Genomic DNA, 16115 nt, shown 5'->3' with positions numbered 1-16115 from the left:
AGGAGGAGAGGAGCATTCAGCAGGGTAGATACCCCACCTTGGCCTTTGCATTACATTCATTTTTTCTGACTTCTTCTGACAGTTCAGTGGGTTCAGCACTGGACCCTGCCCCACTGTACGTCACTGGATGTCCTGCTGTGACCACCCCACTGAAGGAATAACCTAGCAGCAGGGAGCTTATGGCCCCTGGGGAGCACACAATTTCATTTCGTCCCATGTGCAGCTGCAGGATTTTTTTCCTTGTAAGCACTTGGTATAACTAAGTTGTACATTAATGCATGGCCCACGAAACGTGACAAAAAGCCTGTCCAGCTCTCAGCAGAGTGTACCTCCTTCCGCCAGCCTCCCCAGACATCCAGCACACGTATGCACCCAGGAATCACCTTCCTCACTACTCACCTCCCCACTCCCTAAGAGGAGCACAGCCAGGAGAAAAATGGCTGAGTATCCTGTCTAATTAAAAGGTAGGTAAGGAGAACGCACCTGCACATTTATGGTTGAACCTTGTTTGAATTAAGGCCCTGTGCTGGAAATGAAGTTCAGCCAAGATGAAAGCAAAGTCCTCTGGAAGTAGGGACATAAAAATGAGGACACACAAATTAACCCTGCTCTTTTTGCACGTGTGCCTCAAGACCATTAGCGATGAGAACTGGTCAAAGCCCAATGTTAATGTCTAACCCCAAGAAACAATACGTTCAGCAGCACGCAGGGGCATTTGTTCCACACTGACTCAGATGGCAGGCTGCCACCTCCTGAATCATTCATACCACTTCCTGCAGCTCTTAGGTGGTCCTTGGAGGTATCCCCTGCAATACGGCTTGCTTAATTTATGACAATCCACTGGTTTATAGCTCCAAGCACTATTGCTATGGACGGACTCTTTTTCTCTGGGAACACTGAAAAATGAATCATCTCAAAGAGACGTCACTGCATCAAATTTGTCCAAAAAGTTGCTTTTTTAAAAAACACTGAAATGAACAGGATTGTACTTCCCCGATTTATTTTGGTAAACAAATCAGTGTTAAAAAAGCAAACACGTTCCCTGGAGCGTTTGCAAACAAACATTGCAACATTGTGTCGATGGATAAGGGCACTGAGGATGCAGTTCATTGAAAAGTGACTAGATTCTCCACAAAGAAACAGAAGCCTGAAACTCGCTGCTAGTTTTAGCCACTCTCAGAGCAAGCAGGGTGGTAAAGACTTCAACAAGCCCCATTTCCCCAGAAATACCGCCGGGTGCTGAGCGTTTATCTCCGCCTGGGCGAGACGCGGCTCTGCCCGGGCCAGACGCCGCCGGTCTTCCTCCTCCCCATGAACCACTTTCCCCGCTGCCGGCTGCGCCTCCAGGCCCCGGGGGCCGGGGCCGCTCCGCCGGGCCGGCCCCGCCGCTTCCTCCGCGCCCCCGCCCCGCCCCGCGTCCCGCCCCCTTCCCGAGCGCGGCGGGCTGCCCGCGGCGGGGCGGGCCCGGGCGGAGCGGGCCGCGCCCCGGGCCAGGCCGGGGGCGGAGCGGGGCCGCGGCCGGGCGCTATTTGGGCCATGTGACGGGCCGGGCCCCGCTTGCCGCGCCTGGCGCCGGGAGGAGCTGGGGTGCTGCGGCTCCAGCCTCCCCGCTGCGGCGGAGGAGCGGCGGGCGCTGCGCTCCGCTGCGCACCGCACCGCGGCCCGGGAGCAGCCTCTGGCGGGGCTCGGCCGCTGCCATGGTCCGGCCGGCAGCCTGGGAACGGTAGGAGCCGGCGGGGGCGGGCGCGGTGCGGGGCGGGTGCCCGCGGGCCCGGGTGGCTCCGGGGCGGTGGCGGCGACCGGCCCGTGTCCCCGCCTGGGGCTCCGCGCTGCCGCGGTCTCCGCCTCCCTCTCTCCCTGCCGCCGTTCCCGGCGGGCGCGGAGCGGGTCTCTCCTCTTCCCTGCTCCCTCGCAGCCCGTGCAAGCCGCCCGGAATCGGTGCCAACTTAAAAACCAAGGAGCGCCAGGCTGGGCTGAGGCCAAGAGTCCTGACCCGCCTGAGCAGCTCGAAGGCACTCGCAAGCCCCGGGTGGCTCGGGCACAGTCGCGTTTGCTGCGGGGCCGCACATGAGCGCGGAAGGCCCCGTGCCCGGGGAGCGCTGGTGTCCGCGGGGCACGGTGCGGGGGCTAACGGGGCACCCGCTGCTGAAGCATCAGGGCCTGAAGGACTCCCCGCGTTCGCGGGGCTGCGGCCGGGATGCCGTGAGATGGGTGGCTGCCAGAGGCCAGCTGGCGTAGCCGTGTGTGGATTTGAAAAGCAAACACTGATAATGTCAGCTCGGAGATCTTCAACTCATTAAGGAAGTCGGGTTGTTTGTTCAGTGTCTGTGGTTACAGCGGTGGTCTCTGGAGCACACCTTACAAGGCCTAATTAATATGTCTGTTTTTTTACTATATAAACCTATGCTAATGCAACGGGAGCTTATAGAATCCTATATCTGAAGTACCTAGACTGGTGGGGAAGAGACTAATCTTTTTGTAGCCTTGTGCTGAAGTATGCCAGTTGTTCTGTGTTACCCGACTGAGATGTGGGCAGTCAGTGTGGCTGATGAGTGGTGGTGGCCATGCCTGGTTAGAAACGTATGAATTGTCTGAGCCGTTGCTCAAGATAAGGAAGTTTACAAAAGGATTGTAAAAATGGGAGTTGCTGCCTTGGAGAAAGATCAGCTTTTTTTTTTTCCTGATAGCAATGAAGGATGAATTTATGAACCTTTTGTTCTAGAAAGCAATCTTTGCTTTTTCTGCCCCTCTAATGTCTGATTTCTACACCAGATTCTGCATTGCAAAGCACAGTAGTATAGGCAGCTTAGTCTCGCTGGGTGCAAGTTGACTGCTAAATTACCAGGACCAAACTATGTGGCATTTCCAGTGGCTTGCAGTAAAAGAGATCTGGCTATAGGATGGATGGGGTCAAAGTGGCTATCCCAGCCTAGGAAGAAGGATATTTCTGTGGTGAGCTGATAAGGGAACTACTGGGAATGTGATGGAGCAGTGCTACTGTTTACAAAGTGAATGGTGATGCCGAGAAGCACACAGCTGGCTTGTGGAGGATCATCTTCCCTGGCCATCTAGTGGCTACTGTGCCTGTCTCCTCCCTGCTCTGTCAGTATGCCTGGCCACTGGCCCTGTCGTGGCTCTTGGTAGTTGTGATGATGGATGCATAAAGCAGCAATTTATTCTTCTCCTGAGTTCTTACCAAGACGGATGAACTTCAGCAGTGTATTCCTCTGGGGGGCATCGTATTGTTGCAGTACATCAACAACAGGCTTTTGCAGCCTCTCCCCTCTGCTTTAGAGGTTACTGAAGTGCACTACAATGTGGTTGGAGTTTGTAAACCTCTATTAGATACTTTTGAGATGTGGGTTTGTGTTCCAGGAACTGGCTAGCCGATGTGTGCTGTATTTGTGTGGAGTCAGTTCACTGCTGCTAGATCCTGGATGTGGAAAACGTGCTCTGCTCATTGCTCTCCTGTGTCTTTTTTTCCCTGGGCCCCTACATTTCCTTTCCTCAGAAAAAGTGAAAGCAGTCTGCAAGGGCTGCTTGTCTTGTCAAGTCTGTCTTGCAAGGGCTAATTAAGGATTCAGGAAATTACTGGAATTAAAAAATCTGTAGCAGCGAGCCAGTCAGGACCCTGTGTATGCCAGGCTTTGTGAATGAGTGCTGACAGTTAATCTTCCAAGTCACAATGTAGGTTTTGAAGAATGCAAGATGTGGGAGTATGTGCTGTGGCTGTCTGAGGTTTGTGTCTCAGACAAATTTTGTGGCTGGTGTCACTGAATACACTGGAATTGGCACCTGACAGGCTAGCTCTGAGAGGCCAATGCAAGTTGTGCTTACAGTTTTGGGCTGTAGTATACAGGTAGTGACTGAGTCTGGAGTCACTGAGGGCTTGTGTTGACAAGGAGAGTGAGGATTAACTGGTGTTGGCAGGGAGTATCAATGAGATGACCTCAGCTGGGCTGTGCTTATCTTCATGTCCTGTGCAAGGAGGCTTCTACTTGTAGTAACTAGTAGAGGGATGTAGCATTATAGTAGTGGAAAAACAGCTTACTAGACCTGCATGGCTTATACTAACAAGCTCTATTTTGCTATGAGTTTCCCTAACCTTGACTCTGTGTGGCTGGCTGTGAATTTGCTGCCCTGCTCCTTTATATTTGTAGGTATGTGATGCGACTTGGCAAGTTAAGTTGCTGGTACAAGATACAAGTTAGACACTAGCTGCTTCCAGACAAAACTGTGTAATGCCTGCAGAATAAAAGTGAGTAAGTGTCTGAGAACCAAGGTTACCAAACTGCAGTCACTGGACAGCTTTGCTGGTGGCCATTGCAGAATGGGGTTGATGTCAAGGTGTTGACTCACTTCCAGTTACTACACTGCTCTGAGCAATAAAAAAAAAAACAACTTCCCTTGAGTTACTTCCATGTGAGTAACTACTGCAGCTGCCACTGTTTCAATAAATAATTGCTGGGGGTGGGGATCAGTGCAGTTGTCCTTAGCAAAGATGGGATACAGGAGATGGCCAAACACTCTACTGAGTGTGAGTGGGAGGAAACCTAGCTTAAAAGTACTAGTTTCCAAGCAAACAGTGGGGGAAAAGTACCACGTTAGTTGTGTTTCCCCAGGGACTACTAAAGCAATGTCACCTTTTTAAAAGAGGTAGGGTAGGGGGGATGTTCATTGATTCCCTTTCAACTCTGTACTGCTCTGCCCTCAGAGGTAATGCTTTGGAAGCTCCTGGGCTTGAGTAAATTGGTCTGTTGCATTGATTAGGAAATTCTCTTCCAGGTGATCACACTTTGGGTGAAGTAGTATCAAGCCTAGAAAGAATATATAATGGATCTGTCTTGGAAAGATCCAGCAGTCTTGTTGGGCCACTGAATATGATAGGAGACTGAAGGAAACTTGCTCTTGTGCATGGAAGGATGCCTTCCTGGAGGAATTAGCGAGTTGTAGAAATTAAATGAAATGTATAAATTTAGTGATGAGTGTTACTGAGATGCAGCTTTATCTTCCAGAGTTGCCCATCTAGAAACAGCATGTGTCTAAGGAGTGTTTTTATACAGTGAATGTGATTTAAATCTTCATTCTGGATGTTAATTGGGTACAGGAGCTGCTTTCTTCTGTAGCTGTACTGGCTAGTGAGATGGGTGCTTGGTGCTGTCTCATGACTGCGGGGGACAGTTCTTTTTGTCACATGTTGGCATGCTTGGGATTGGGCTTAAGGTCCAGAATTTTCCAGGCCAGCTGGTGCTTGTGGCAATCTGACAATATTGTGTGTGCCCCAGGGCGTGTGGTTTAGAGGGATGAGTGTAGGGCTGCAAGCCAGGGACAGCTGTGGGCTAATCTCTTCTATACATCTGACTTGATGTGTGGCCTTGCTTCAATCACTCACCATTTTGCTTTAGGGTTTTTAGGAAGGGAGAAAATAAAGCTATCTCTTGTCTTATCTGAACACCTTTGGCGGGGATGGATACTAGTACCAGGTTTTATTTGATGGGCTCTACCCTGTGGCTCATCAAAGTAGTTGGGACAGAAAAGACTTATGATGCAGGGATTTCTGGCAGTGGGGTGGGAAATGTTTTTTCTGTCCACAGTGTGGAAGTGCCACAGCTAGGAGGTGGGGGGCTTAGCTTGTCATCGGCTTCCTAGTGTTTCATTCATGTGGTAGAGGCTTTGCCATCCTTCCTTCTGTTTTTGTGTTGTGCTTACGCAGCATTGAACTTTGCTTCAAAGATTTTTGGATTAACATCTTTTTCTGGTCTTAATAGAGAAACAGCCACCTGCCCTTGCCTTATCTTTTTTCCTTAACCCTGGAGAGCCTTGTCCACTAACATTTTCTTGTCTTACGGCTCTGCCAGTTTTTCCTCTGCTAGAACATGGGAAGACAGACTTCAAAGTGAAGCAGTGCTGCTACTGTATAATAGTAAGGCTTTTAACCTGCAAAACTTTCCCTGGGAGGAGAAAGCTTTTTACTTAAAAAACAACAAACCAAAACAACTCCACCACCATCTGCCTGATTTCAAAGTGAGAGCAACAACTTTTGACTTGAGAGCTTTGGGGCAGAAGGTGGTAATGTCTGAATGGAGTTACCAAACATGGGCTTTTTCGTATAGCCTGGGAGGGGAATTTGATGAAGCTTGTAAGTTGGAGCAGCTGTGTAGATGTTAGTTTCAAACTGCTTTCTTTGGATAGCTGGTATGTTATCAAGTCAGGAATCTGTCCTGAGGAGATCCCAGATGGGGCCTTGACACCATAAATGTACAAAGGCACTCGGTTGCACAAAAACTGCAGAAACAACTTAGTTCTAAAGAACGTGAGCCACAGATGGTAAACAGCCAAGAAAAGCAAGCAAGGGGTAAGGCCAAGCTGTTCTCTACATGAGAAGGCTACATTGGTATCAGATGTTTAGAAATTCTTAGTTAAAACTTTTGAGAACTTCACTGTGGATAACTTCTCGTTTTAATGGCTTTTGGAAGTTAAACTCTACATTAGAGATGTGAAAAATGCCTGGATTCCAACTACAGCGTGTGGAGGCTTGAAGGAAGTACCAGAGTTTGCCAAGGTGCAGTTCTTACCTGGATCCCCTAATTCATTGTCATGTGATGCGTCAGGATCCCTGGGTCTGTAGTGGTGTAGCCTAGTGAGCTGTGCTGTAGGGAAGGAAGCATTGCTTCTCAGTGAGAAGAATGACCCTTGAAATGCTTCCAAACAGTAGTCTTTGGTCCATACTATGGAGGAATTGGGACACTGGGTGTGTGGAATGGACGGGGTTGGTGCTGTGTTGTCAGCAGTTCTACATGGGGCCTATCTCTAATAGACATGCCATTTGAAGGCTAAACTGATCATGTTATTGAACGTGGACAATGAGGGAGGGATTGCTTTGTTCCATACTAAGCCCAGGGCACTAGTACATCTGGGACTTGAAGTTCCAAGTGGTGCCTATGTAAAGAAATAACTAAAACTGTGGACCAGCTGGTAAGGGGTAATCTGAACTGTGAGAATTGGCATTTATGTCCTAGTGCCTATGAACTGTTGAACAGCTGCAGAAGAAACCTATTGACACTTGCTGAAAAGAGGTTTGGGGCCTCTGTGAATCCAGAAAGTACCTGGCTTGACTCCTGTGGGCAGGAAATGTTGCTTGGACTTTCTGTTCTGGGGTTACATGATAGGCATGAGCTGCTGCAGGCTCCGTTGTGTTGTTACCTACAGCTTGCTGTCATGGTTCTGCACTACTGGCTTGAACACTTGGCTTCCTTGCCTGATGTCCCACACAGTTTCACTATTAATGTTCTGGGGTTTTCCATATGGCATGAAGTGCAGTTCCAGCTGGAACAACACAGAGCTGGGAGTGGGAGTGAATCAATCTAATGAACGCGTTTCATTTTTTTTGCGTTGCTTTCCTCCCTGTTATCTCACAGCTTTTTTAGAGTGCTGTGTGTTCCTCTTGCAACAAGGATCAGACAGGCAGTTATAAGTGGTTTCAGCCTCAGACTTGACTCTGGTATTGATTCAGGCACATGCATCTCTTGGATCTTGCTAGCATAGCTTAGTTTGCAGCCTAAGAGGAAAAGGGCAGAAGGGCTGCACACATGGCACTGCTTCCAGCAGGATATTGCTGTAAGGTTAGGTATGTGGCACACGGTCTTGCCAATGTACAGCTGCTGTGTAGAAGCTAAAAAGGGACAGCTAATCTGCTGTGAAGTGGCTGTGAGCTTGGGTACTGGTGGAAATCCAGGGAGTGAAGGCAGATAAGCATGGCAATATGCTACTGATATTCCAAGTTGTGGGTTTGACTTGTATGTTGGGATGGGGAGAAGAAGAAAGAGCAAAGTGTGTATCTTATGTTTATTAATATGGGTCCATTTCAGTGGCTGAGGTTCATCCTGGAATTTGGATACTGCAGTTTGCTCTTGCTGTCTGCCTTAGTTAATTGAGTTTGATATGATCTACTCAAGCTGCTAAACAGTTTAACTTTCTTAACTCAGTGTTTGTAAGAAGCAGCTTTTGAAGGAACCGAGAGCTTTCCTGGAGGGTTCACTCTACATGTTCCGCAGCTGCATCTTTCCTGTTTTGTTGAGATACTGGTGTTCCTTGTGTGCTTCTGATCATCTCAGTATGATGCAGGCCAAGCAGCTGTTAGGTGTTGCTTTCCAGTGAGATTGTTGAAGGGGCAGATCATATGTGCCCACACAGGCCCAAACCTGCACTTTTGGCATGAATAATATTAAAACCTGAGGCTTTATCTGAGTAATCAGATAAAGCCTGGTGTGTGGACACTGAACTGGATTTGCAAGAGGCACAGCTTTGTGTGTCAACACTCTAGGTGGGAGGGGACACCTGACTGGAGAGCCTGGAAGGAGCAATAACGCACATCTGCAGGCAGGCTGTGATTGTGCAACTGCCCTCCTGCTTGCTCCATAGCCAGAGGAGTGCACTGTTTTACTAGGGGAAACTTGCCAAGTATGCAGTGTCACTCCAGGATGGCAGATATGTCCAGATGTTTGCCTACAAGGAACTCCAGTGAATCTGCTGCTTCACTGAGCTTATTAGTTTTGGAAGAGGAGAATCTTTGCTGCTAGGTGTGCTTGCCTACATACTTGGTGGTATTTTTCTATAAGGACTTTCTGCTGTACACTTTTTCTCCAAAAAGCAATTTGGCTGTGACTCATGAAGTGCCTTCAATCTTTGTCCCTTGATGTAGGGTTGTGGTTGTAAGTGTATGCTGGCATTCCCTTCCCAGGCAGATCCCTCTAGGTAGAACAGCTCAGCTTGCTGCTGTGGGCACAACCATGTGGCAGCACATTAACAGTGGGGGTAAATATAATTTCCCTTGACTTCACACTGCTGACAGGACACGTGCAGTGTCTCTTGACTAAGCTTAGTAGGTAGAAGCAGGTTTGAGCTTTAGGCCAGATGGGAGGCATGGCTTTTGGTATGCATCTAGGAACGTACAAGAGCAAGGTAAGATATATGGCGTATCCTCAGCTGGACTGTGTTTTTATGGGATAAGTGTAGCAACACTTTTCTGTGAAGATGGAGGATGCCTGTTGTTGGTTTTGCTATTTCTGGTAAGAAGAATTGAATGGCTCTTAGAGCTTTAAGTGGGAAGAGATTTCTTCATGCAGATGAGGCAGTGGGCACTGGGGAGCAGTGTGCCGTAGACTATATATTAAGACTGATGACACATCCCCCTGTGTATTTTGAGATGGGAAAATGGTTTTCAAGCTTACGGTCATAAGGTGAAGAGAAAGGGTGGGGTGTTATAACTAGTAGTTGTTTGGAGGCATGTGCTCCGTCTTATCTTATTTGGATTAGGCTGTTTTCAAACCTTCCAAAAATGCCAGTCAATCCCCAGTCTAGACTGTTCTCGAAAGAACACTTTGCCTCATGGGAATATCCATTTCAAGGTGCAAAACACTACAGCAGAAGGCTCATCAGTGATTTTACTGTTGAGATGGCTTTTGTGCTAAAGCAGTTCTCTATATACTCTTAAATCTTCTTTTGGCATGTCTAAGACCCCCACAAAACAAGTTTGTCATGGAAATCGTGTCTGACCCAGGGCTGTGGTGCTGAATAGGTGAAGTCCTGTCCTTGGGCCTGAGTGGACAAAGCAGGTGGCCCAGCAGGTGGCAGGCTGGCAGCAGTGACAGCGATGGCTTTGCCAGCTGCTGAATGTCACCCTCTTTGCTTGCATGTCTGATAGAAAAGCTGGGCAGTCCAATTAACACATGCCTAGGTGCATTTATCCAGGGTGAATATCTCTGTAGCCAGCTTTTTCAAGTCCTCGTATGGTATCACCAAAGCACTGGGATTATCTGTAGGAGATGAGTGTGTAGGGTAACTTCAGCTTATACTTTCGTTGAGTATTAGAAGGAGTAGTGTAATGAATTGACTGTTGAAATAAAACTGCAAGGTAAGTTGTTTTTTTTTCTGGTGTGAGGTTTTTAAGCGAGGAAAATACTATTGGATGTGGTTTGATATTCCAGACAGTTTACATCTATTTCATGTTTGGGAGGTTGCGGTGCACTGAATGGTGGGTGGCAGTGGTCTTCTCATTACTTTCAAATTGATGCTTGTGTGCAGCAAATCTTGGCAAAGCCATCCAGCCTCCTCAAAAGGAGCAGTAAGGACTTCAGCAGCAGCTGAAAAACAGTTGAACATACTTTGGTTGAGACTGACCAGCCTTAGAAAAGACAAATTAGATACTGAAGGGAGCAGCTACCGTAACTGTGCTTATTTCTCTACAATTGTTATTCACCAAACTCTGAAAAAGCAAGGCAGCTTATCTTTTCTGCATGTTCTCAAGTATATTAGTGCATCTTTCATAAGAAACAGATATTTTGACTGTTTCTAAAAGGTTTCTTCCTCTCTCTATTTCTTAAGTTCTACTAATGTGTTTCAAACTTGGTTTCCTAATTGGAAACTTTCCGTTGATGTCATGGGAGCTTTCTGTGGCCCACATCAAATAGCTTGGTTCACCAGGAATTAAGTGACTGTACAAATGTTTAGATTAAACACTTATTTAGAAGGCATGTTGACTTATGAGGACCCGTGATGACTGTGGTACATTGGGAGGATAGGTTGACTGTACAGCTTTTTTCTTGCCTTTGAACTGTAAAAGTACTGGCAGCTGTTTAATGCCTAGATAAGACAACTCAGGTTTGCTTACATCTAATGAACTTGTCCCATCACTGACTATTGCGCTGTTCCTTGTCTCTTGCATTGGAGAGGTTTTTGAATGGGTAACCTTAATGGAAAGGACTCAGATGGCAATGGCTGGAATAGTCACAGCAGAAAGCTGTTGGCTTAATTACAGGTACTGGGATTTTGCTGTTTTAGAGAGGAAACCCACAGTTTAGTCTGCTGAGAAGCCCTAGGGAGGGAAGGAAGAGACACTGAACATGTGTGTTCTTCAAACTCTGCTTGATCAGGCTTCTGTCGTGGTGTCAGGGCATTTGGAAAGTGGAAACGGAAGGAATAAAAACTATCTTAGTATCCCCTCTTGTCAGTCTGGACGATTAAGCTAAAGTGGCCCAGAATAAAATTTTCTGTGCTTTCAGATGCTATCTGAAAAGGTGACTCTTAAAGCTGTTTACCATCAAAAAGCCTGTACAAATCTCTCTTGAGCAATATATCCCCTCTGCATGGTTCCAAGCATGACTATCTCCTAACCACTTGTTCTGCTTGCATGTCCTGAAGCAACTGACGTGAACTGTTACTTCATACTAGTTTTTCTCCCAATGGAGTGGTACTACCACTATGTAAATTAGCAGTGTTAGACCTTATCATACAGATTTGTTGTGTTGCTCAGACTAAATGATTGAGGTGCAGCTTAATGTTGACACACAGGAGGTGATGAGGAAGACACTTAAAGTATCACTTCATTTACAGAGCTTAGGCCAGTGAAACTGTTGCTTCGCAATGCATTTCTGAGTGTGTCCCAGCAAGACTAAGGGACAAATTCAACTCCTTGCCACTTGAACCAGCAGCTCTCAACACTAACCAGTAATGAAGCAACTGTGAACAGTGCTGTAGGTGCATGTCTTGGTCGTGCTTTTTGGTAAAAACATTTGTTCTGTATTACCACAACTGTTATTTCCAGGAAAAAGTTGCTCTTGGATATCTGGCCACCTTACAGTGCAGATGTCCTGAAGGCAGCATGTGTATTCCTGCAGCCACAGTTTGTATAATGTGCTTTAATCCATTACAGTTTGGCGCACTCTGCACTTTCAAATCTGATTTGTATAGTTGTGCTTGTATGGGGATAAAATGTCAAGCAGGCTAGAAAAGTTTTCTAAAATTCTTCTATGTTATGTGAAGCCTTTTGCTGGATGATGTCAGAACCCAGCTGAAGCTTTTGGTCACCCTGCCTATCTCAAACAACCGTAGCAATTTCCAAGGACCCTTTCAGGTAATGGTGAAAGCAAAACATTGCATCATGCTGAGTCTCTGCCCAGCTGTAGGCTTCATTGAGATGTACCACGTCTCTCTTCCTAATTATGGTATGTCCCAGGTCAATTACATTTAAACACAGAGTCCAACCATGTCATTAAAGGTTTTTGGCTAATGACAAGTCAGAAAACTAGTGAGGCATCATCCCAGAATGCTCTGCTTTGGGGAGTTGCTGTGTATGTTCCAGTAAAGCTGGCAGTGTGAGTTGTCTCTTGTGTAATCCGTCTGCCAGGAATATCCTCTTAGTTCAGCACTTTATTGAGAGCTGCTGTGAGATGGCTTGTTGCTTGTGTGTATTCCTGGATGTGGAGGCCTTACCTCGCTAACCATACTGATGGAGTGGTTTGAATGTTGATAAATGTCTCAGCACTAGTCTGTTGCATGTTTATCTGGCTCTTTGGGATTTTGCTCATTTAACCAATGTTTGAGTTACACAGCTTCTGGGAGCTGCTTCAGAAATGAAGTGAATACATCTTTCTAGAGGCTGGCAATGGGTTGGGTCAGGTCTAGCAGATGGCGGGGCGGGGGTGGTGAAAGCATGAGGAAAGGGCAGAAAACAGTCCTTCTCCACCCAAAACCTCAGGATGGCAGATCAAGGTGACCCTCAGTAAAGCTAATGAGTCTGCATAGTAAAGATATTTAGAGGGACTTGTCTCAGAGGTACTGGGGTGGGGGGCAGACAAGAGCAAGGTGCTTGTATTCTTCTTCGTGGTTAGATGGTGTGAGTGGCATTGGAGAACATAAATTTTCTGTTTGGTTTGTTTCCAGTGGAAGCCCACTGTACACCACAGCATGGCTACTTTTCCTAATATTTTCAGTGCTGTAAAAGCTACAATCTCTTACCCTCATGTGTGAAGTAAATCCACTTAGAGCACAGTTGACCTACCTTTGATACACTTCTGTGACAAACTTCAGTGCCTCTGTTACAGGACTGGACTTGAGTATGTCTAAACTTGTGTTATATAACAAACCCACGATGATCCTGACTTGCCTTTCTGCAAAGAACAGACCATACTAGGCAGGCAAGAAATGCCAAGGCTTTTTTCTTTTCCCTACTGGCTGGATTGCAAGCCATTTATGCCCAGACATTCTGGAGGTGTTCTGCTCTGCTTCCTTTTTGCTAAGGGAGATCCCTAGGAAACTGCTTTCTCTCTAGAGTATTGGAGGGGAAGAGGCATTTGGAAGCTGAAGGGGGGATATCATGGACTTGAGCAAGCCAAGGTGCTCGATTACACGGGGAGAGCACATTTGGATTTGTCTGGACTCTTCACCTCAGCTGGCTGTTGCAGCAATTGGAGAAGAGAGATTGCGTCTTCCAGCTATGTTGTTGGATTCGGAAAGGGTTTTTCCACAGCTTTTGTTATGTTTTAAGGGTGGTTGTTGTTCCCAGATCAAACTTGAATAGAAAACATAAGGTTACTGCCAGCTTTCTGTTACAGACACCTTTTATCTTGCATTCATCTGTTCCAAGCAGATGCTGCTTTCATTTCTTCTACTTTTTTTGCTACAAGACTAAAATTAACAACCCTTTGATGCAGGGGAAGAAACTGTATTTCAAAGCAAAGTACCTAGTTAATTTTGATAATAAAACTGTTGTTTTTATCTTGAAGATAATTGTGTGTTCCTTTGAAACAAATCTGAGGGTTGGAAGCACCTGAACCCTGCTTGCTCTAAGCTAACATGCAGATCCCTCCTTGCCTGGGAACATCAGTGGCTGTTCTTTTTGGGTGGGAGGTATAGATGAGGCTGAGCTGCTCAAGGTGAGGCTGTATGTGGGGAAGAGGGTGGCAGACATTGATGTTGATGCACAGTGTTCCTGCGGATTGTTCTTCCTTTCAGCTGATTATAAGCTGCAGCGCGTGTCTAATGCTATCACAAGAGTGCCAACCACATAGCTCAAGGTGGAGCATGGAAGGGGGAAGGAGCTGAGGAGAACACAAGTCTTCAGATGCTTCATTCTGGTAGTGAAGCAATCTGTATCCTCTAGCCAGACAGTGTTTTTCCCAGTTCACCCTGCCCTCCCTAGCCTTCCTGCCTTCAAAGACTTGTACCAAGCATGAGGTTTGTGTGAACATCCAGCTTCTGGCTTTCATCTTTTCCACTTAAAAAGATGAGCCCTGTTCCTGCAAGGTGCATTGCTTCATAAAGAGTGATGTGGCTAAGCTGCATGCACTGGGAGGATTGTTTCCAAGGGGGATGCTGAAGCATGCTTGTCCTCACATCCTCTTGGCTGTGGTGGGATTGCTGTGACAGTAGAGGTCAACACAGTGACTAAATGCAGACTGTAAAAGGGAAGATGAAAGGGATGAACTTGGAAGTGGAGCATGATTGTTGAATGTGAGGAAAAGGATGCCAACTGAGTTGCTGAGGATGCAAATGTAAATAAATTGTAGAACTGGAGAAAGAAAAGCTAATTTTTGCTTCCTTAAATGTCAGGGACAAAGCAGTGCTTTGTGAGGAGGATCTGAATACTGTCTGGCTGGGTATTAAGTGTGCAGGGCCTTGGAATTTCCTCCTCAGTAGCAGGGAGGTTGTGGGCCATCCTCTTTGGTCCTCTTGTGCCCCAATTCTCTCCCTGGGATGCAATGAGAAGTGTGCAACGCTTTCATTGACCTTGTCCTCATACGAAAAGTGTTTTTCTCCTACCCTACATGGTAGGTTGGTAGTGGTATTGCTGCCCATCTAAATGGGGGAAATGCAGATCCAAAGAAGTGATGTGCTGAAGCTTCCCAAGCTGAGTGGCAATGAAGCAGGGCTGGAACATAACTTCAGTTCTGCACCCCAGGGCTCTGATTTTGCTCTGAGTGAATGTGCTGCTCTGCCCTCTTTCGCAGAGAACAGTATTCTGTTTGTGGTGCTGTAAGAATCTAACGCTCTGCTTGGAGGGAGCAGAGAGACACTGTTGTAATGGACCAAGTATTATTTGTTTTTAGTACATGGCCCAGATTGCAACTATGCTTTTTCCGTAGTGCTGATGAGTGGTACTAGACACTTGCACAACTTCCCTTCTGGCATAGATGTATTTGATGTAGATACATGTACTGAAGCTTCAGACAATAAACCTATTTGAGGGCAACAGGCTGAGTAATCTGGTGTTTGGCAGCTGCTCTGTTGTGGGGATTTTTGCTTTACTGTTAGCAGTGCTTGTGACATCTTTAAATGAAAAGAGGAAGGTGGAGGCAGTAGCTGAGCAACCTTAATATTAAAATAGCTCAAACTGCAAATGGTTTTCCTGAGAGAAGGAATCCTGCTGGATTCTATATGTCTCCTGACAGAGTATACTGTATTGCTTTTAGGAGCAGGGATTGAAATCCTCACAACCTGCTGTGTACCTTACACTTTCAAGCCATCTGAGAACATGCTGCTTTTCAGGTCTGTAATACCCAGATCTGTGTGACTCTAATACAGCAAGGGCTCAGTTCCTGTTCTCCTGCAGGTATTAGTACTTGGTGTGTACTAGGTGACTTCATTCAACCCTTGATGGGCGCTCTTTGTTTCTGGAGGTGTTGCACATTGCCATATTCTGCCCACTGAAAGCAACACAGCAGCTACCCTGGAAAAAACTAGGACTTAAAAACTAGCACTTCCAGCAAGTGGGATACCATAGTTTTACTCTGAAGCCCGACCATGTTGCTCCCCTCATTCTTTCAAACACATAGCAAATGAGAAAGGCTTGCTAAAGATCCTTCTAGGCAAAGGATCGCTCAAATAGGAGGCTGACCTCCCATGAACTGGGAGAGGATCGCACAAGATGCAGCTGTATGAGTGTCTCTGCTCTGCCCTGCTGTTACCTAGGAAGGAGAGAGCAGGGGAGTTTTGGTAGGTGACTGCTGAGAACTTGTAACAGGGCTTTCTTTTAATGCAGCTGCTGCTAGCATTAAACCACAGGGATTCACTGTTAACTGTTTCAAGGGGAAAGCAGCGCTTTGTTACCAAAACCTTTGTCCCGATGGCTTGTTTTGTTGGCCAATCTTGCAGTCATAGCAAAAAACCGCTTTTGATATAGGAATGGAAACTCTGGACAGAGGTAGAAACATCAAGCTTTATTCTTTATACCCACTGCTCACCTCCCCATCTACTGATTATCAGACAAAACTAATGAATAAAGATACTTAAATGGACGTGAGGGATGGACAGTGGGCTGTGTAGGCTGCAAATTAGTA

General features: G+C 46.6%; 1 protein-coding gene across 1 annotated transcript in view; it reads left to right on the top strand.

Annotated features, from left to right (window-relative positions):
• The first annotated feature begins 1510 nt into the window (after positions 1-1510).
• Positions 1511-16115, top strand: part of SPSB1 (splA/ryanodine receptor domain and SOCS box containing 1) — a 30171-nt gene continuing 15566 nt past the window's right edge. Inside the window, exon 1 of the mRNA XM_068415195.1 lies at positions 1511-1723. The gene's annotated coding sequence lies outside the window, so the exon portion shown is untranslated. The remainder of the gene's footprint in view (positions 1724-16115) is intronic.

This window comes from Nyctibius grandis, chromosome 17, assembly GCF_013368605.1.
Source record: "Nyctibius grandis isolate bNycGra1 chromosome 17, bNycGra1.pri, whole genome shotgun sequence".
NCBI lineage: Eukaryota > Metazoa > Chordata > Aves > Nyctibiiformes > Nyctibiidae > Nyctibius > Nyctibius grandis.
The sequence above is the reverse complement of the archived record's forward strand: the minus strand, read 5'-3'. Positions and strand labels throughout refer to the sequence as shown.